Source organism: Choloepus didactylus, chromosome 25 (assembly GCF_015220235.1).
Source record: "Choloepus didactylus isolate mChoDid1 chromosome 25, mChoDid1.pri, whole genome shotgun sequence".
NCBI classification, from domain to species: domain Eukaryota; kingdom Metazoa; phylum Chordata; class Mammalia; order Pilosa; family Megalonychidae; genus Choloepus; species Choloepus didactylus.
This window is the reverse complement of record NC_051331.1, coordinates 284037-307352: the sequence shown is the minus strand read 5'-3', so window position 1 is coordinate 307352 and position 23316 is coordinate 284037. Positions and strand designations below refer to the sequence as shown.

At 36.4% G+C, this 23316-nt stretch overlaps 1 pseudogene; it reads left to right on the top strand.

Annotated features, from left to right (window-relative positions):
* Positions 1–23316, top strand: part of LOC119520176 — a 60771-nt pseudogene that overhangs the window by 30899 nt on the left and 6556 nt on the right.

Below are 23316 nucleotides of genomic sequence, written 5' to 3'. Positions count from 1 at the left end.
GATTACATCTGCAAAGACCCTGATTCCAAATAAGCCCCATTCACAGATACCAAGGATGAGGACTAAAATCTGTCTTTTGGGTTGATACAATTCAACCCACAATAGCCATGTGAATTCTTCAACCCCACCCCAAGCACACTCATCCAGAAATTCTGGGGGTGAGGCCACCCAATCTGTTTTTACACCCTTTCTATGTAAGGCTAATGCATGCTGAAATGTGAGCACCACAGCTACATGGCTCTGGGCAGCTCTCTTTATTTTTTTTCTTTGTAGATAAAACTATACTATAATTCAGAGATTCCTGCTTCTTTGATATTTTTTATTTTGTTGTGAACTTTAGGTAGCCTCCTGACTCACCTGGTTAGAGCTAAGCTGTCCAATGCAGTAGCCAACAGCCAGCCAAAAGTTGCTAATGAGCACTTGAAATGTGGGTAATCTGAATTGAAATATGCTGTGATAGAAAAAAACATCAAATTTTGAAAAATAAGTATGAAGAAATGTAAAGTATCTTGTTAATATTTTCATATTGATTACATGTTCAATTGATAATATTTTGGGTATAGTAGTTTAAATAAATAAATTATTAAGATTGATTTCTGCTCTTCTTATTTTTTTAAATGTGGCATCTAGAAAATTTAAAATAACTTATGCAGCTTGCCCTTGTTACATTTCCCCTGGACAGTGCAGGGTTAAAATTCCATATCAATACAGATAAATAAATAGTTCACATGTGGAAAGGCATTTGTTTTTCATCATCAAGGGAATATGGAGCAGATAAGTCTCATTTCTTCCTCTCACAGATTAACCCTTACACACTATTGTGACCAAAAGGTTGACCAGATGCTCACTTGCCAGTGATATGCATTTATGTCTACTGTGAACTAAGCAAGTGGGTTGGTGAGGACCATCTGCTAATGGGAACATAGCCTCATTTTTTAAAACTGATAGCTGCACACCATTTTCGGTGGAAGGGATTCTTTCAGTTTGAAGGATTCAGCATCTTCTAGATTCCTAACAATCAAAATGCTCTTTAAAAATGTTTTTTTGATATGAAAGCAAAATTGGAAAACAATAAAGCCTACATGAAATCAGAGGCACACTGGAAAGCAGAAATCTTCTGTGGCCTTGGGACTGTACCTGTGGATTACAGTGTGAGAAAATAAATCATACTAAAATTTGAATACTGATTTCCCCAATGCAGAATAAGGGACTATACTGAATCTGCTTGTCAGTTTTTATTTTATTTTGTACTTTAATCTTTTAAGGTAAAAGCCTTCATTATTACCCAGCCAGAATGGCCTTCTGTTAAATAATGGGATAGCCCTGCCACTCTGCCGTTCACCTGGATTACCATAGGGTATGCAGTATTTCTATAGTTTATTGCTAATATAAAGAATAACAATAACTTTGTCTTGTTTTCAATTTTCAGAAAAAGTGCTGTGACTATTTCATCCTAAGTTATATAAACAATTTTGAAATTGGGAATCTGAATTTAATTCATCTTTCCAAATTAGGTGATGAACTTTTCTTGAAGAATATTACATTTTAGTATGAAAATGAAAATGTTCAATGTACCACCTTAATACATATTACAATAATTAAAATTTCACCCAGAGATAAACATACTAAAGGATTAAATACTTCAAAAACATTTCCCCATACTTCCAGCATATAAAAAAGCAATCAATTTCCTTTCTTCCAATATTTGTTTATATATGTATATAATTTTTATTTAATAGAAATCACTTAATTTTTAAATCATGAATTTATTTTCATTTAATATTATTCCAGAAGAAGTTTTGGAAAAATATGAAATTTGGTTGTTTGGCATTTCTGCATAATTTTAACAATTGAATTTTTCATTTAAATGCATGCATAATATTTCTTCATAACATTTGCCCTAAAGTAGTCATTCTGTCAGTATTATCTATTTATGATGATTTAATTTCTCTTCCAGAGATAAAGCTCCTTTATAATCTGTTGTATGTAATTTGGTTTTCTTTTTTCAATTACTTCCTTAAAATATATTTTCTAGTGTTTCTTGTTAGTAACACACACACACACACACACACACACACACACACTCTACTAAAAGGACTGTTACTGACTGAGCATTATTGAAGCTTCTTTGACCTCTAAGAACTGGTTCGTTCCAATAGAAAGCATTGGAATTAAATAGCTACACATATATTTAGCAATATTCTACAAATTTTCTGGCCTCTTAAAAACCATAGTTTTTATTCAGTTTTATTGATTGCAAACTTGTACTTGGTATAGCATTTTTTGTTACCTTAAAGCATAATTAAATATTCAGCATCTGTTCTTGTTAGTTAAGATAGTCATAATGTTAATACTTAGTTATCAAATATGAAAACAAGATACACTTTTAAAATCTGCAATCACATGGTCAACACTAGTGACTATTTTCATTTAGGTGCAATGGGGCAGTCACTGAAAATTTCACTGTTTGACAAGTATCTTGGGGCTCTATGAATTTGGTTAAAATATATGTTTCTGTAAATACATGAAGAATTTTCAATATTTAGCGTTTTTAATCATTATGTAGCCCTAAATTTGAATTTGAGCAATGTCATTATGAAGGAATATGAACATCTCTGGAAACCATGTCAAACTTGGTCAGAGTTTGATGTTGGAAAGCCATTTCCTCTCCAAACACTAGAACTTCATTTTCTTATGAACAGTCCATCACCAGTAAAATGTAATAAATCCTTAAATTAATTTGGAGTTAAAGCATCATTCCCCTGAATATGTTTTGAAAACACCATTAACTCAGTTCTACAAGTATAAACCATTTCCTGGCACTATGCATTTTAATAACAAAAATAAATTATCTTTATTGTCATTTTGAGATAGTATGTGATGACTCTGATTTTGAAGATTTATATGTTTTATTTGTAATTATGTTTTTGCCAGTTAAAGAAAAGCCAGATATATGTGACTTCCATTTCCAACAAGAGTGCAGTGTAGATAAACTGAAAAATCTCTTTATGCAAAACACTTGAAATGCTGAATAAAGATACCAAAAAATTTTTGGATAATTATAGTTAAGCTTAAAAATGTAAGGAAAATCCTAGGGGAGCAGAAATGAAAGGGGTGTGTGTGCTAGAAACCATTGTGGAAACTCAACCCTGAAGCCATCACTGGCCTTGGGAACATTTGCTGAACACAGTGATACAGAGGCTTGCAGTAGAACTGAGGACCCTGCACAAAGCCATGATCTCAGGAGTATACTGAAAAGGGTAGAGGCCCCAAGACTGCTTTTCAGCAAAGGAGTTCCACAAGGCTTCACCAGGTCTGGTCTCTGGGTAGAACAAATAAATCAATCTGAATATTTGTAACCATAGACCCACCTTCCCAAGAATCTGGGGATTAAGTTTACACTACTGATAGGCACAAGACGACCATTAGCCAGGAAATTAAAATGGCCAAAGGAATCTGACAAATTCTCTATAGAAGAACAGACAACTTCTCTATAGATGATTTCCAGAGATAAGACACTACCAAATGTGAGCTCAAATACAAAATTATAAAACATAGAGGAATTCAGCCACTAAGAAAAACAGTAAGCCACAGAACTAGAAATCCAAGTACTTTAAATTTTAGAATTATCACAAGCATGGTATATTATACATGTGTTTAAAAATGTTTAAAGAAATACAATATGAAATTTGAAATATGGGAAAAGAAGAAATATAAAAAATTAGTCACAGTTTAAAATAACAAAATAGAACTTTAAAAGTGAAAAATATCGCCAATACATGGGTTCAAAAGTTGCTTGGAGAATTCATGAACTAGGAATAGATCAATAGAATTATTTAGTTTTACCACTCAGGGTTCTCCAGAGAAACAGAATCAACAGGATATGTATCTGTGTGTATATATGTTAAATGTATATATAAAGAGATTTATTTTAAGGAATTCACTTGCAACTGTATGATTGGCATGTCCAAATTCCATAGGGCTGGTCAGAGGCCAGAAATTCTGGTGAGTTGATGTTGGAATCTTCTGTCTAAAATCCATAGAGGAGGAAGCTCAGAGAGAAGTAGAGTGTGTAGTCTTCAGGCAGAATTTCTTATTTCTGGAACTCTCAGTTCTTTTCATTTAAGGTCTCCTACTGATTGGATGAGACTCACCCACATTATTGAGGGTAATGTCCTTCATTTAAAGTCAGATGATGGTAGATACTAACCCCATTTACAGAATACCTCCACAGTTTCATCTAGGCCAGTGTTTGACCAAATAACTGGACACCATAACTTGGTCAATTTTATGTGTAAAATTAACCATTACAGTAGTTAAAAGCAGAGATGAAACATATGAAAGAGATGGTAAGAAAGTTGGAGGATAGTTAGAGAAAGCTCAACCTTAACCATGTGGAGGTTCAGAAGGAGAGAAAGGACTTGTGTGGGTTGGGCAATATGTGAAAAGACAATAGCTGAGCACTTTCTTGGATTAATGAAAGACAAGAATTTGCACATTCAGGATGTATTATGAGTCACAAATGGAATAAATTAAACACATGCCCATATACACTCACTAATAGACAAGCTAGACGTGACATATTGAAATTGCAGAATACCCAAAAAAAAAAAATCTTAAAAGAGCCAGAGTTAACTACAAAGGAACAAAAATTAGCCTAATAACAGAATTCCCAATAAAACAGATAGAAGTCAGAATACAGTGGAATTACATATGATTCTTAAAATATTATTTAAGAGTGAAGAAGTAATTATGGACAATTTCAGAAAAAAACAAAAATTTATTTATCCATCAACACATCACTGAAGGTATTTCTATATGATTAATTGCAGGCAGCAGGAAATGATCCTGGAAGGATAAAAAAAGCAAAGCTCATGGGCATTTAGGATGCTTTGACATAGGATATTTTTCAGAATATGGGGGAACAACATACACCACTTTCCCCTTTGTCAGGATAGGTTCCATCAGACAAAGACCCTGGAGTGCAAGCCCTTTATTGATCCCAAGGAGCCCCAGTAGGAGAGTGGGGAGGTAAGATTAGGAAGAAGAGAAAATGAATGCAGGATGTGTTAATGAGTAGGTTAGCACTGCAGGCAAACAGAGGTAAATTTCAGGTTGAATCTCTGGGAATGGTAGATAGCTATGGTATTAGTCCTCTGAAACCTGCCCAGTCTTTAGCTGAGGGCTGTCCTCAGCACTTCTAGCAGACTTCACATGTGTTGTAAGAAGAAGTGCAAGACAGAGAGCTGAGAGCTGCAGGGGCTCATAGCCGGTAGGCATCAAGGCAAACAGGAACATGGGCACCAAGGGGACAGCAGGCAGGGAGGTAGCGGTTTCTACTATATTTAACTAGAATACAAAACAGAAACCAAGTAAAAAGTTATTCATTAGCCCATTGTGTTTGGATTGTTATATACATGTATCTTTATATAATAGGATATATATATGATATTTTGCATGTAATACTCAAAAATATAACATAGACATGTATTTGGAATGCAATGTATACACACCCACATTTATGTACACACACACACACACACACACACACACACACACATACATATATGAAATCAAGGATTGCCCAAGAGAATACTGTAATGGAATCAAGTAATTTCATTAATATATGCATTTTTCCCTACCTTTTAAATTTCATTTTCATAAAAGTGTGTGTCTGTGTGTGTGTGTGTGTGTGTGTGTACACAGGAGATCTCTGAATGAGACTTCCATCTTTGAGATTCTTATCTCATATAGGGAATTACAAAAGGAATAAACACTTTAAATAGGAAACTTAGGTAACTTTGTTTCTCCCTTTCTTTTTTTTCTACTGTCTACCCAGCTACCTGAATGCTTAAATGTCATCTATACCTTTATACTCTGCTTTGTGCCAAAATGTTTAATGTGAGAACTAGTTTTATGGGAAGGGCTGAAATTGATCTATGTAAATAAGAATAATACAAATGTTTTCTAATGTGAATTTTAGAAAATAATGTGTAATATTTCTAAATGACAGTTTTACATTTGACTTTGTCTTAATTTTTGATTTGCTTACAGAAAGCTCCAAGGAAAATATTCCTAATTGGGCTTTATTGCAAGGTCATCTAATATGGTTAATACATTTGTGGGAGATATTTTGAAAGAGTTGCCTTTTTGAAATGGGTATAGAACCAGAAGTGTGCCTCATGAGATACTTGTGAAATTTGTTAATCTTTAATCAAAGAATATTTAAAATCAATATATTAAATCAGTATATTAAATGGAATATGTCTTTAACACAAAATAAATTTAATATTAAATTTATCAATGTCCTTTAGTCATTGCTAGATAAAAATCTATGTGGTCTTAATCTTAGAGCAAAATCATTCCAGCCACATGTTTTTAATGAATATTTGTTGATGTTGATTGTACACTTAGAGAAATGAAGAGGATTCTGGATTCTTAAACCTCTAATCAACTAACTCTTGGATTTTATCATTCACATCGTATCACAGAAAGAGAAAAGTGAGCTATGGATTTTTAAAGTACTATAAAGTTGAAATCTTTGTGTTGTATCTGGAGGCATGCTATTTATAATATACATGTGTTTCCTTTTGTCTCACAGTGATGATCCCATTGTTACTTCACTGGTTAAACAAAAGGAATTTGATGAACTTGTACATTGGCATTCTCATAAACACTTAGTGATGATTGTGAAAGCACAAAGTATCAGTTTGATGGTAAGCTTTGTGACTCTGATTAAATAATTTAAATTAATTTCACTTTCTGCTTTTTATTGTACACCAAAAACTTATTGTATTATCAGGAAGGAAGTTAATAAAAATTACCCACTTTGTTTACTGATGTGTACATATAGTTAGGTATGCAGATGTCTTAGGAGGAAGTGCACAAATATGATATCTGTCTCCTCAAATGTCAAAACTGTTTAAAGGAAGGATGGTAGTTTAAAAAATCTGAGTATTCTTTGATGTCAAGCATTTTGAAGAACCATAGACTTTCAAGTAATTTCAGCTGCTTTCACTCAGTCCAATTCATGGCAGGTAACAAGTGCAAGCATTTGATCTATATTCATGCTCAGGGGGGTTGAAACTGCACCAGGAGTTGGAACCACTCAGAGTGGGTCACCAGAGATTGAAATAGGGGTTTTATCTCTCTGGCTAATTCCTTGTCTTCATCCCATCTTTTTCTACTCCCATATTCACCCTACCCTTTGGGCTGACAATTTCAGATGAGTGTAAAAGTGTGCACAGTAAGCATGCTTTTATGGCATACTTACCATTCTTGCTAATATAACCAGCTACCAATACTGTGCAAGATGTGAGGTGACACTATGGATTAGCCATTAACAACCTTTAATGTGGCTTGATTTGATATGTGTAGATTCAGGCACAGAAAATTTTAATCAACTAGATTTTTTCCCTTTAAGTGAGTTTTCTTTTGGTATGAGAGTTAATCATACCTGGATTGCTGGGATTTCCTGCCACTGGATTTTACAGTAGTGAATGAGATTTTTGCTTTTCTCATGTGCCAACCTCCTGACTTTATGGCTATTTTCCCCAGCAGGGATTTTCCTACATGGGGATGCAAGAAGCCAGAATGTCCTGTATGATACCTTCTCATCTCTGCCTCTACTTTCTTCTCAACACCATTTTCAGGGCACATGGCAGAGGTAAAGTCCAGAATTTGTCATTTTTTGGTAGCACCCTTATATTTGCTTTTGGAGGTGGACCATGAAAGACTTTTTTGTCACCTCCCTATTATAATAAGACCAGGAATTATTTTACATGCAAGAGCTAGCTGAACTAATTATTCCTCTTTAGCAAAGGTAATCAGTTTAAATTATTGATTCAAAACTAAAAGGTTCATGTGTGGTTGGATGGTGTGAAGAATCAGTAATAATGTTAATGAAAAATGTGGGAATGTTACATTGAAGTCTTTCTTTTTCTTCAGAAAAATCTAAGGATCCTAGTATTCTTAACTCTGTGCAAAAGTTTCATGTTTTCCAATGATTTTATGGGAATTCACTAGAATCAGCCTCATCAAAACTCACTGTAACTCAGGCTATGGAGCCAAAGAAGGGTTTCAGTCAACCCAAGAGCAAAAAGGCACATGTAGTTTTATAGGTTTAGCAAATTCTATCAAGTGTTTTCACTGTGCTTTTCTGTTTCTTAAGCTGTTGTTTGTTTACCCCTTCGGTGTTTCTTTTAATGCTATGCTTTTTCCTTTTATATATGATTGCTTAATACTTTACTTACTTGTTAAGAAAGTTAAACCTGCATATAAAAGTATGTGTATGGGTCCTATGCATAATAAAAATGTTTATTTAAAAAAGATCATAAAGCATTAAATGAATAAAGGCATGGATTTAGAAATGTTGAAATAAGGTTAAAATATAGATGTTTACTAATTAGTGACAAAGAAACTTTTTATACATAGGTAGATAAAATGGATATACAATACTTTTCTGCTTTTTTTGGCTTGAATTATAAAGTTTGTCTACACTTTTCCAAATATTTAAGTAATTAATCAGTCTACCACCTTGGTATAAGTGGAAAGTAAGAACTCTCAATTTCTTACCATCTGATCTTCCTTCTTAGGATGTCATTCTTCAACCCCTTTCCCAGTTGTGGATTGTACTGGGAGTAAATAAGGAAAATTTAAATGCATTCTTGAAATAGTGATACTAATAACTTGTGATGTGAAAAATGATCAGCTAATAGTCCTGATAGTATTAATATATAAGTAAAGAAATTTTTATGTTAAAACTGTATTTTGTGATTTTATGTTTTTAGGGTAATAATTTTGCTATCTTTTTAATGAAAATGGACCTCTCATTAGGCTGCTGTATATTTCTGCTTGCCTCAAAATTGGTGAAGACATCTGTACTCTTTACACTAAAAGCTCTTCTTAAGGTCAAAGGTTTTAAATATTAGTGAACACCCATTTAACTAAACCAATCATGAACAGAGGCATTGGCTGCACATCTGCCTTGCCAAGTCAGCAAAGTAAAGTTATGGGAAATGAAACTAAAGTAAAATTGATCAGAATAAACTAGTTAAGTGGTGATAACTGTAATTTACTTCATTATAGGAAACATTTACATATATCATGACTTAGTGGTATGATGATGACTGTTTTAATTCTTTTGCTATTAGAACAGTTTTAATTGGTGGACTAATAAATCAATTTGTTCAACATAGTAAAAGTAGTTCCAATGGGCACTTTAAGTAAATCTTTAATGCATTTCTAGTTTCCTAAACAAATCAGTTGGATTTATATTGTTCTTCTATCAGCACCTTTACTTGATTCCCTTCCCCTTTTCTCATTCATTCATCAAACATTGTGGATGAACTGCTTTGTACTTGGGACATTTGGATGATCATGGTAGATTCTTGACTTGAGAATCTCAGTGTAGAGAGGAAAAATGGTAAGTAAATCATGACTACAGGACATGTTGGTGAGTACTTTACTAGAGAGATGCTTGGGTTATAAGAGAAAAGCAGGCTAGGGAGAGTCAGGGAGGGGTTTAGGAAAGAAGGTCTTCAAAGGTGAAGAGAGGTGGGAGAGGAGACTGGGGAGGAATGAAAGAGGAAAGGGGATTCCAAGAAGGCAACAGGTACCGGTGCATGGAGATGTGAAAGAACCTCCATCTAGTGTCTCATTAATTTTTGTAACATTTACTCCTTTATATATAATCTATGGCATTGGAAATCTAGAACATTATCTTAACAGAGCCTTTATACTTACTAAATTGAATTTTCCTAAGGTTTCAATTAATAGGTGCTTTGATTATAAGAAACAGATATGGAAACCAAAATTGTGCCTATTCAAGAATATGATAATGGTAAAAGTCATCAATACAACCTTTAAAATACTGTCTCATTAATGAAATGTCTTTTGGCATACTTCCATTATGTTTCATGATGTGTTTCTTTCCATTTTGGGCAGGAGACCAAAGCTGAAATAATTGCTAGAGAGAAAAAGAAGAGGTTATTTGCCAAAGAAGAACAGAAACAAGAACAAAAATGGAATGCTCTCTCATTTTCTATTGAACGGAAAAGGAAAGAGAATTTAAAATCTGAAATAAAGAAGTTGGAAGATGTTTTGAAACCATGTAAGAGTAATTCAGTGACATTTCAAGTTGAAATGGTAGGGTTAGCTGTGTGCTTGAAAGCATGGAAAGAATATTGCCAAGATAAAGGTATGCAGTTCTATTTTTCTTGCTTCAGTGAATTGGAAAATTAATAAAAATATAATGATGATAGCTGGCATTTATTAACCAGAAATTTGCATGGAAGCTTTGCATACATAATCTGATTTTATCTTTACAAAAACCTCTGTGCCAGTTTGAATGTATTATGTCCCTGAGAAAAAGCCATGTTCTTTCATGCAATCTTGTGTGGGCAGACCTATCAGTGTTAATTAGATTGTAATTCTTTGAATTTTTCCACGGAGATGCGCCCCACTCAACTGTGGGTGATGACTGACTGGATATTTTCCATGGAGGTGTTGGCCCACACAATCAGGGTGGGTCTGAATTAAGTTACTGGAGCACTATATAAGATCAGACAGAAGGAGTGAGCTTGCTACCACCAAGAGGGACACTTTGAAGAAAGCACAGAAGCTGCAGATGAGAGACTGTTGGAAGATGGCCATTGAAAGCAGACTCTTGCTCTGGAGAAGCTGAGAGAGGACAGATATCCCAAGTGCAACTAAGAGTGACATTTTTGAGGAACTGCAGCCTAGGGAGGAACGTCCTGGGGGAAAGCCATTTTGAAACCAGAACTTTGGAGCGGATGCCAGCCATGTGCCTTCCCAGCTAAGAGAGGTTTTCTGGACACCATTGGCCATCTTCCAGTGAAGATACCCAGTTGCTGATGTGTTACCTTGGACACTTTATTGCCTTAAGACTGTAACTGTGTAACCAAATAAACCCCATTTTTTTATCTTCATTTTATTGAGATATATTCACATACCACGCAGTCATACAAAACAAATCGTACATTTGATTGTTCACAGTACCATTACATAGTTGTACATTCATCACCTAAATCAATCCCTGACACCTTCATTAGCACACACACAAAAATAACAAGAATAATAATTAAAGTGAAAAAGAGCAATTGAAGTACAAAAGAACACTGGGTACCTTTGTCTGTTTGTTTGTTTGTTTCCTTCTCCTATTTTTCTACTCATCCATCCATAAACTAGACAAAGTGGAGTGTGGTCCTTATGGCTTTCCCAATCCCATTGTCACCCCTCATAAGCTACATTTTTATACAATTGTCTTTGAGATTCATGGGTTCTGGGTTGTAGTTTGATAGTTTCAGGTATCCACCACCAGCTACCCCAATTCTTTAGAACCTAAAAAGGGTTGTCTAAATTGTGCGTAAGAGTGCCCACCAGAGTGACCTCTCGGCTCCTTTTGGAATCTCTCTGCTACTGAAGCTTATTTCATTTCCTTTCACATCCCCCTTTTGGTCAAGAAGATGTTCTCCGTCCCACGATGCCGGGTCTACATTCCTCCCCAGGAGTCACATTCCACGTTGCCAGGGAGATTCACTCCCCTGGGTGTCTGATCCCACGTAGGGGGGAGGGCAGTGATTTCACCTTTCAAGTTGGCTTAGCTAGAGAGACAGGGCCACATCTGAGCAACAAAGAGGCATTCGGGAGGAGGCTCTTAGGCACAATTATAGGGAAGCCTAGGGAGGCCTAGCCTCTCCTTTGCAGCAACCATCTTCCCAAGGGTAAAACCTACGGTAGAGGGCTCAACCCATCAAACCACCAGTCCCCTATGTCTGTGGTCATGTTAGCAACCATTGAGGTGGGGTAGGCCAATACCCCTGCATTCTCCACAGGCTCCTCAAGGGGGCACTATATATTTTTTTACTTTTTTTTTTTTTTTTTTTTAACCCTTTTTTCCTTTTTAAATCAACTGTATGGAAAAAAAAAATTTTTAAAAGAAAAACATACAATAAAAGAACATTTCAAAGAGACCTTAACAAGGGAGTAAGAAAAAGACAACTAACCTGAGATAACTGCTTAACTTCCAACATGTTCCTACTTTACCCCAAGAAAGTTACCTAATATAGCAACATTTCTGTGAACTTGCTCCTACTATATCCATCAGAAATTAACAGACCATAGTCATTCCTGGGCAATCCCAGAACGTTAAATAGCATATCTGTTCTTGGATTACTGTTCCCCTTCCTTAATTGCTCTCTATTGCTAGTTCCCCTACATTCTACATTATAAACCATTCGTTTTACATTTTTCAAAGTTCACATTAGTGGTAGCATATAATATTTCTCTTTTTGTGCCTGGCTTATTTCGCTCAGCATTATGTCTTCAAGATTCATCCATGTTGTCATATGTTTCATGAGGTCGTTCCTTCTTACTGCCGTGTAGTATTCCATCATGTGTATATACCACATTTTATTTATCCACTCATCTGTTGAAGGACATTTGGGTTGTTTCCATCTATTGGCAATTGTGAATAATGCTGCTATGAACATTGGCGTGCAGATATCTGTTCATGTCACTGCTTTCCGATCTTCCGGGTATATACCGAGAAGTGCAATAGCTGGATCGAATGTTAACTCTATGACTAGTTTTCTAAGGAACTGCCAGACTGACTTCCAGAGTGGCTGAACCATTATACAGTCCCACCAACAATGAATAACAGTTCCAATTTTTCCACATCCCCTCCAGCATTTGTAGTTTCCTGTTTGTTTAATGGCAGCCACTCTAATCGGTGTTAGATGGTATCTCATTCTGGTCTTAATTTGCATCTCTCTAATAGCTAGTGAAGCTGAACATTTTTTCATGTGTTTCTTGGCCCTTTGTATTTCCTCTTCAGAGAACTGTCTTTTCATATCTTTTGCCCATTTTATAATTGGGCTGTCTGTACTATTGTCATTGAGTTGTAGGATGTCTTTATATATGCAAGATATCAGTCTTTTGTCAGATACATGGTTTCCAAAAAGTTTTTCCCATTGAGTTGGCTGCCTCTTTACCTTTTTGAGAAATTCCTTTGAGGTGCAGAAACTTCTAAGCTTGAGGAGTTCCCATTTATCTATTTTTTCTTTTGTTGCTTGTGCTTTGGGTGTAAAGTCTAGGAAGTGGCCGCCTAATACAAGGTCTTGAAGATGTTTTCCTACATTATCTTCTAGGAGTTTTATGGTACTTTCTTTTATATTGAGATCTTTCATCCATTTTGAGTTAATTTTTGTGTAGGGTGTGAGGTAGGGGTCCTCTTTCATTCCATTGGATATGGACATCCAACTCTCCCAGCCCCACTTGTTGAATAGACCATTATGACTCAGTTCAGTGACTTTGGGGGCCTTATCAAAGATCAGTCGGCCATAGATCTGAGGGTCTATCTCTGAATTCTCAATTCAATTCCATTGATCTATATGTCTATCTTTGTGCCAGTACCATGCTGTTTTGACAACTGTGGCTTTATAATAAGCTTCAAAGTCAGGGAGTGTGAGTCCTCCCACTTCGTTTTTCTTTTTTAGAGTGTCTTTAGCAATTCGAGGCATCTTCCCTTTGCAAATAAATTTGATTACTAGCTTTTCCAAGTCTGCAAAGTAGGTTGTTGGAATTTTGATTGGGATTGCATTGAATCTGTAGATGAGTTTGGGTAGAATTGACATCTTAATGACATTTAGCCTTCCTATCCATGAACATGGAATATTTTTCCATCTTTTAAGGTCCCCTTCTATTTCTTTTAGTAGAGTTATGTAGTTTTCTTTGTATAGGTCTTTTACATCTTTGGATAAGTTTATTCCTAGGTACTTGATTTTTTTAGTTGCTGTTGAAAATGATATCTTTTTCTTGAGTGTCTCTTCAGTTTGTTCATTTCTAGCATAGAGAAACATTACTGACTTATGTGCATTAATCTTGTATCCCGCTACTTTGCTAAATTTGTTTATTAGCTCTAGTAGCTGTATTGTTGATTTCTCAGGGTTTTCCAGATATAAGATCATATCATCTGCAAACAATGACAGTTTTACTTCTTCTTTTCCAATTTGGATGCCTTTTATTTCTTTGTCTTGCCGGATTTCCCTGGCTAGCACTTCCAGCACAATGTTGAATAACAGTGGTGACAGCGGGCATCCTTGTCTTGTTCCTGATCTTAGAGGGAAGGCTTTCAGTCTCTCACCATTGAGTACTATGCTGGCTGTGGGTTTTTCATATATGCTCTTTATCATATTGAGGAAGTTTCCTTCAATTCCTACCTTTTGAAGTGTTTTTATCAAAAATGGATGTTGAATTTTGTCAGATGCTTTTTCAGCATCTATTGAGATGATCAATTGATTTTTCCCTTTCAAATTGTTAATGTGTTGTAATACATTGATTGATATTCTTATGTTGAACCATCCTTGCATGCCTGGAATGAACCCCACTTGGTCATGGTGTATGATTTTTTTAATGTGTCTTTGGATTCAATTTGCAAGTATTTTGTTGAGGATTTTTGCATCTATATTCATTAGGGAGATTGGCTGGTAGTTTTCCTTTTTTGTAGCATCTTTGCCTGGTTTTGGTATTAGATTGATGTTATCTTCATAAAATGAGTTAGGTAGTGTTCCATTTTCTTCAATGTTTTGAAAGAGTTTGAGTAAGATTGGTGTCAGTTCTTTCTGGAAAGTTTGATGGAATTCCCCTGTGAAGCCATCTGGCCCTGGGCATTTATTTGTGGGAAGATTTTTGATGACTGATTGGATCTCTTTGCTTGTGATGGGTTGATTGAGGTCTTCTATTTCTTCTCTGGTCAGTCTAGGTTGTTCATATGTTTCCAGGAAATTGTCCATTTCCTCTACATTATCCAGTTTGTTGCCATACAGTTGTTCATAGTATCCTCTTATAATTTTTTTAATTTCTTCAGGATCTGCAGTTATGTCACCTTTTTCATTCATTATTCTGTTTATATGGGTCTTCTCTCTTTTTGATTTTGTCAGTCTAGCTAGGGGCTTGTCAATCTTGTTGATCTTCTCAAAGAACCAACTTTTGGTGATATTTATCCTCTCTATTGTTTTTTTGTTCTCTATGTCATTTATTTCTGCTTTAATCCTTGTTACTTCTTTTCTTCTACTTGGTTTAGGATTGGTTTGCTGTTCATTTTCTAGCTTCTTCAGTTGATCCATTAGTTCTTTGATTTTGGCTCTTTCTTCCTTTTTAATATATGCGTTTAGTGCTATAAATTTTCCCCTTAGCACTGCTTTTGCTGCATCCCATAGGTTATGGTATGTTGTGTTCTCATTTTCATTCGTCTGTATATATTTAGCAATTTCTCTTGCTATTTCTTCTTTAACCCACTGATTGTTTAGGAGTGTGTTGTTTAACCTCCAGGTATTTGTGAATTTTCTAAGTCTCTGATGGTTATTGACTTCTAATTGTATTCCATCATGGTCAGAGAATGTGCTTTGAATAATTTCAATCTTTTTAAATTTATTGAGGCTTGTTTTATGTCCCAGCATATGATCTATTCTGGAGAAAGTTGCTTGAGCACTAGAAAAGTATGTGTATCCTGGTTATTTGGGATGTAATGTTCTATATATGTCTGTTAAATCTAATTCATTTATCAGATTGTTTAGGTTTTCAATTTCCTTATTGGTCCTCTGTATGGTTGATCTATCTATAGGAGAGAGTGTTGTGTTGAAGTCTCCCACAATTATTGTGGAAACATCAATTGCTTCCTTTAGTTTTGCCTGTGTTTCTCTCATGTATTTTGTGGCACCTTGATTGGGTGCATAGACATTTATGATTGTTATTTCTTCTTGCTGAATTGCCCCTTTTATTAGTATGTAGTGGCCTTCTTTGTCTCTCAAAACATCCCTGCATTTAAAGTCTATTTTATCTGAGATTAATAGTGCTACACCTGCTTTCTTTTGGCTGTAGCTTGCATGAAATATTTTTTTCCATCCTTTCACTTTCAATTTCTTTGTGTCCCTGTGTCTAAGATGAGTCTCCTGTATGCAACATATTGATGGTTCATTTTTTTTGATCCATTCTGCGAATCTATATCTTTTAATTGGGGAGTTTAATCCATTTACATTCAACGTTATAACCGTGAAGGCATTTCTTGAATCAGCCATCTTATCCTTTGGTTTATGTTTGTCATATATATTTTTCCCCTCTCTCTATTAATATCCTTTATTGTACCCATACCGAATCTCTTTAGTACTGAACCTTTCTCCAAGTCTCTCTGTCCTTTCTTTGTCTCTCTGTCTGTAGGGCTCCCTTTAGTATCTCCAGTAGGGCAGGTCTCTTGTTAGCAAATTCTCTCAGCATTTGTTTGTCTGTGAAAAATTGAAGCTCTCCCTCAAATTTGAAGGAGAGCTTTGCTGGATAAAGTATTCTTGGTTGGAAATTTTTCTCACTCAGAATTTTAAATATATCATGCCACTGCCTTCTCGCCTCCATGGTGGCTGCTGAGTAGTCACTACTTACTCTTATGCTGTTTCCTTTGTATGTGGTGAATTGTTTTTCTCTTGCTGCTTTCAGAACTTGCTCCTTCTCTTCCGTGTTTGACAGTGTGATCAGAAAATGTCTTGGAGTGGGTTTATTTGGATTTATTCTATTTGGAGTTCGCCGAGCATTTATGATTTGTGTTTTTATGTTGTTTAGAAGATTTGGGAAGTTTTCCCCAACAATTTCTTTGAATACTCTTCCTAGACCTTTACCCTTTTCTTCCCCTTCTGGAACACCAATGAGTCTTATATTCGGATGTTTTATATTATCTATCATATCCCTGAGGTCCATTTCGATTTTTTTCAATTTTTTTCCCCATTCTTTCTTTCATGCTTTCATTTTCCATTCTGTCATCTTCCAGGTCACTGATTCATTGTTCAGCTTCCTCTAGTCTTGTACTATGAGTGTCCAGAATATTTTTAATTTGGTCAACAGTTTCTTTAATTTACATAAGATCATCTATTTTTTTATTTAGTCTTGCAATGTCTTCTTTATGCTCTTCTGGGGTCTTCTTGATATCCTTTGTATCCCTTCCTATGGTCTCATTGTTCATCTTTAGTTCTTTGAGTAGCTGCTGTAGGTGCTGTGTCTCTTCTGATCTTTTGTTTTGGGTGCTTGGCTTGGGTTATCCATATCGTCTGGTTTTTTCATATGCTTTATAATTTTCTGTTGTTTTTGGCCTCTTGGCATTTGCTGAACTTGATAGGGTTCTTTTAGGATTTGTAGACCAATTGAAGTCCTTATCTCTAATTTATCAGATCTACAGCTTCGTGGAGTACACTTTCTCTAACTAACCAGCAGGTGGCGTCCACGAGCCACCTGTTCTCCACAAGCCAGTTCTCCCCTGCTTTGCCTTTGTGGTGAGTGGGGGAGTGAGTCTTGTGGGGTCCAATTGGTGTACCAAGCTTGCGTGTGTAGTTGGTATTGCCCGCCCTGTATATGGGGCGTGTTTCTGGGCAGTCAGGGAGGGGGGGTGGCTCTAACAATCAAATCTCCCTGGTGATCCAGGAGTTTTAAAGCTGCTGCAATAGTCTAATCCTTCAGTTCAGTCCTGCCACAGTTTGTCTCTGCCACTGACCCACAAGTCCTTGGTATTGGCATATGGCTCCTGAGACTTGCAAGTGGGTCCCTCTTCCAGGCCGTGCACCCCGGGTCCTCTGTTGGGGGATGACTGTGCTTTGTCACAGGTGAGTTCCGTCCCCCCAGGGTGGTTCTGGGCTGCTGGGCCATGTAGGGAGGCTCCCAGTCTGCTGAAATGATGGCTGAATGGGGCTTTGTTAATTCACACTGCTCCACCTTCCCAACTCTGGGACAATCAGCTGAGGTTGCAGGGAAGGCTAATGTCCATGCCCAGTTTTGTGGAGTATGCCTGTTATTTGAAGCACTTCTGTCACACTGGGTTGTGTGGGGCAGCTCTGGGCTGTGGGGCTGGCGATGGGCAGGAGTGTTTCCTGTCCACCAGGATGATGGCTGTGAGTGGACACCCCCGTTTTCTTGGGAAGTTATGGTGTTTAGTGAATTTTCTCAGCCACTGGATTATTGCCTTTTGTCTCAGAGCTCTCTTAGTTCTGCTCTTGTCTTGATCTGCCCAAATTGCAAGTCTTTGAAGCTTTCTGTATTGGGCTTCTTAGAGTAATTGTTTTAGAAAAGGAAAAAAGGATTAAAAAAAAAAAATGGCCCTCCCCACAGATCTAATAGGTTATTGAAATGCTAAGAGACAAAGCAGTTAGGGCCATTAAGGAAAGGTCCACAGGGCAGAGAGATCAGCTTTTCTTCGGGATTTGCATATGAGCCTGAGGGCCTGAGCTCTGTCCTTCCCCTTTCTATGTTCACCAGAACTCCAAAAATCCTCCACTTTTAGTTTGGAGTTTTTCGTGGTGTTGTTTTCTATGTCTGTCTCCTCTCTGCTGGGCTGGCTGCTCTCAGATTCTCTGGTGTCCGGTCTCAGTCTATCTATGGTTGGAATTTGGATCAGTAGAATGAGTTTCCGATAAGGGCTGCCACTGCAGTTCTCCCTTCTCCTTCCCAGAGCTGACAGCCCCTCCTCCCACGAGACTGAGCCTGGCAGGGAGGGGCGCGGGTCCCCTGGCCGCAAAAACTTATAGATTTCGCTGATCTCAGCAGTTCGACATTTTCATGAGTGTTGTATGAAGTATGCCCAAAGTCAGATTCCTCTGTGGTGTCCAGTCCACACAGTTCCTGGCTTTCTACCTACTTTCCTGGAGGATTAACTAAAACATACAGCTCACCAGTCCACCATCTTGCCCCTCCTCTAAACCCCATTTTATAAAAGCCAATCCATCTCTGGTGCTTTGCATTCCAGCAGCATTAGCAAACTAGAACACCCTCCAAGACAAGTATTATTGTTTCTATTTTACTAATGAGTAATGAAATCTCAGAGAGGGTCCTAGCAGAAAATATTTTGCATATTCAAAAGCAAAATCAATGGTAGTGTTTTAAAAAGAACTGTTTACAAATTCTGAGCATTGCTAAATGGACCAACAAAGATGGTGAGGCACTCAGGTAGAATCTGTCACTCACCCTTGCAAGATCCAAACCATAATTATTCCCCCTGTGTAAAACTAGGATCATGCCTGCCTAGCACATAGAATTCTTCTGAGGGTTTCTGTGGCTTTCCATTTTCTGTGCTTTATCAATCCCTATAGCAGGTAGTAGAAAAGAAAAGAAGACACAGCAAGAGAAAGATAAGGTGGAAATAAGGCTAGGTAGAGATGGGTAAATTGATAACAGTTGAAATGATCAGGAATCAGAACACGCCCAACCAGCAAGTCTTCCAAGTAAACCTCATTGATCTCTCAGTCTGGAGCATCTCCAAACTCAAATCCATTTTACACATCATCACAAGTTCTTAGTTTTCATTTTTTATCCCAACCCTCATTGTATCCTGAATTCTGCCCTCAGTGTAGCATGACAGCAAGAGAAATAAGATTTAGCTTATGTATTTTGCCCCATCCAGAATGTTAGGATTTGTAGTTGGCTGCCTCTAAGAGAGATTGGAATTGACAGTGGCCAAAGAAGACAGATGTTCATTTCACTCACATTTAGAAGAAGTCCAGAGGCAACCAGTCCTGGGCTGCTGTGGGAGCTCCACAGGGCCATCAGTGACCAGTTTCTTCTATCTTTGTACTCCATTATCCTTGGTGATTGACTTCCATTCTTCAAACTGCCTCATATTCCTGGATGACTCCATTCCAGCAGAAATTAGGAGAAAGGGAAGAAGACAAAATTTTTTCATTCCAGCTGTATGTTTCTCTTTAAGGAGCTTTCCTAGAAATTTCATCAAACAACTTTTACTTAGATATCATTAACCAGAACCTAGTGACAGGTATACATCTTACTGTAAGGTGTATTGGAAAATGTAGATTTTTTTAACCTGGACACATTGCAGATTGTGATGCTATAGGGATATGTAAGGAACATTGGGTGATATATATTGAGTAGACAGCTAGCAGTATTTTCTACAGATATTTTCCTCTTTGTCTTTCATCTTCCTAAATTCTACCTGTCTTCCAAGTCCATTACATGGGACATCTTTCCATAAAGCTTTCCTAAAATATTCCAGTTAGCAAAAATTTCTATTGCCTCTAATGCTTTATTTGTGGAGGTCAAGGGCTGTGCATTCTCTCTATATGGACAGCAGGCAACTGGAGTGGAAGAGCTCAGCATTATGTTTCTTTTGGACCCACTTACAGCATTCAGTAGGAGTTCAGTAATGTTTGTTAACCATGTAAAGCATGAGGTTGTTAAAAGAAATGGGGCACCAAAACAGCCCTGACCTAGTGAGTATGAAAGCATTGACAGTGGCAGTGGAATGAAGAGGATACACATGGTACAACTCAACATACGGTAATGGAGAGATTAGCAAAGTCTGTATTTGGAGGTTCAAATTGGGAAGGTTGAAGTGATTACTGAAAATGGTTATCCATAGACAAGAGTAGGATTCAAAACATGTTAAGATTTTGACTAGATATTTAAAGCCATATGCATATTTTTATTTGAGCATAGTACAGAAGTAATATGAAAATAATAGGTGGAGGGAAGATTGTATCCTAGAAACTTATACAAACCTGAGCTTTAATGATCTTATTTCTGTCATGAACTATGAAGGTTTTCTTTTTATCTAAATACTTGCTGTGCTACTTCCCATTATCCATGGAGGTGATGAAGTGAGGATAGTTGCACTTTAAAGTTACATTAGTCATTAAGTTCAGTCCTCTCTCCTCTAAATAAATCTTCATTAATATCAAGTAAGATATAAGTTCAAATAGTCTATCAATTAATTGATAGACTGAATGATTAATCTTAGATAATGAAACATTTGTTAGTTCTGATCATCTTTATAAAGCAATTTTATTATTTACTTTTAATAATAAAAATTTTATAAAGCAATTTTTATTATTTACTTTTTTGAGGCAAAACCTCAAAGGATCTAAGTATAGCTTTTCAAATGATGAAATGGATCCAATCCTTAATGAAAAAATATCCAGAACTTTTGCAAGAAGCAGGTCACCAACTTATAGCCAGATGTCTTAAATATTTAGGATTTGATTAATTGGCAAGTTCTTTATATCCAAACCAGGTAATGTGTTTAAAATAGCTACACTTTAATCTACTAGAGTAATTTTTGCATATACATAGTGTCTTGTAAATAGTCATCAATGCAAATTTTTTTTACTGAAAATATTTGCTTTGTTCATAGTCATTATTAGTAATCAAGCTAACCAACCTTGAAGTAATCAAGAATTAGGAAGTTTGTATAAATGTTTACCTGGAAAAAGAGATTAAATGTCAGATAATCTCTGGAGACACTTAAAACAAACCCTATACTTAATTCTAGCAAAATATCTCAAAACTGTAGTGTGAAAAAAAAAAAAAAAATCTGAAAAAAAGTCCAGACTTCAATTAGTGATATAAATGAAGCAGGTCTGGTTAAGACCAGGGCAAGTCATGCCAAAGGGTAAAGGTTGAAACTGACTGTGTTTTAAAACTTCAATTTCCATATAAGACCAAGGGAAGAGATATCTATTTGGTACAGGATCTAAATTTTCTAAATGGTACAACTCTACAGTCGATTTGTTCAAACACCACAATTGCATGGAACTTTGAATAGGAAGTGAGATACGGTAGGTTAGTATAGGCTGGAGTGAAATAGTGACACATCCCAGAGTAATTTGGGCAGATAATAAAAAATATATTTACAGCCTCCCCCTCCCCAGTCCCGAGGATCTGGGGGAAGGTGCGGATGTGTTGGACTTCCTCACCTGGACTGGTGTTGATGTTGTCACAAACATTGGGACTGGTGGTTTGATGTGCTGAGCCCTCGATCATGGGACATGCCCTTATGAAGCCCATAACTGCAAAGGAGAGGCTAAACTTGCATATAATTGTGCCTAAGAGTCTCCCCCTGAGTACCTTTTTGTTGCTCAGATGTGGCCTTCTCTCTCTCTAACTGAGCCATCTCGACAGGTGAACTCGCTGCCCTCCCCCCTACATGGGACTCGACTCCCAGGGGTGTAAATCTCCCTGGCAATGCAGAATATGACTCCCGGGGATGAATGTGGACCTGGCATTGTGGGACTGAGAGTATCTTTTTGACCAAAATGGGGATGCAAAATGAGATGAAATAAGTTCAGTGGCTGAGAGATTTCAAATGGAGTTGAGAGGTCACTCTGGTGGACATTCTTATGCACTATATAGATAACACCTCTTAGGCTTTAATGTATTGGAATAGCTAGAAGTAAATACCTGAAACTACCAAACTCCAACCCAGCAGTCTGGACTCCTGAAGACAATTCTATAATAATGTAGATTACAAGGGGTGACAGTGTGATTGTGAAGACCTTGTGGATCACACCCCCTTTATCTAGTGTATGGATGAGTAAAAAAATGGGGATAAAAACTAAAGGACAAATGGGGTGGGATGGGGGACGATTTGGGTGTTCTTTTTTCACTTTTATTTTTTATTCTTGTTCTGGTTCTTTCTGATGTAAGGAAAATGTTCAGAGATAGATTGTGGTGATGAACGCATAACTATGTTATCATACTGTGGACAGTGGATTGTATACCATGGATGATTGTATGGTGTGTGAATGTATTTCAGTAAAACTGAATTTAATAAAAAAAAATAAAGATTGAAATATACTTTGGCATGAGGAAGTAGATTCAATAGTAAATGACCTGTTAGCACAATAAAAATTCTGTTGCTTCCTGTGGAAAAAAAAAAACAAAAAACAAAACTATAGTGTGATTATTCAACAATCTTTAAACATATCTGGTTGAGGCTATAAATACAATGACATGTTTGAAAATCTTGATGTCTGCTAATTTATTCATAGTAAAGGTCATTTCAGTGGCAAAGAATTTCTTTAATAAAAACGACAGTTTAAAATGTGTTAAAAATGCTTTTCCCATAGGAGGTAGTCAGTAAAATATAATTATTTAAATATTATACTTAAAATCTCTTTCAAAATAAATAATAAAGATTGTAGGGGAAGACATAAAGGAGAAGAAAAAGAATAAATATTCAACTGGCATTGGTCCAGTTCAGTTTCAGCTACAATTCATGGACCACCATTTGATAGGAGATGAGAGGAAAAAACCAAATCCCTGAGTCCTGGATTTTATTCCTGACACTTGACAGGTAATGATGTGAAGTGAAACTAACATTCTGGTATTTTCTTCTTAAACGTGATCTCAAGAGTTTCTTATGATTGTGTCTCCACCTATTATATTTCACATGAACTTCTTAGTATTGCATCATGACACTGTCATTTAAAATCATTCTGTTATTGAAAATGTGAAATGGAGACATTTTCCATTTAA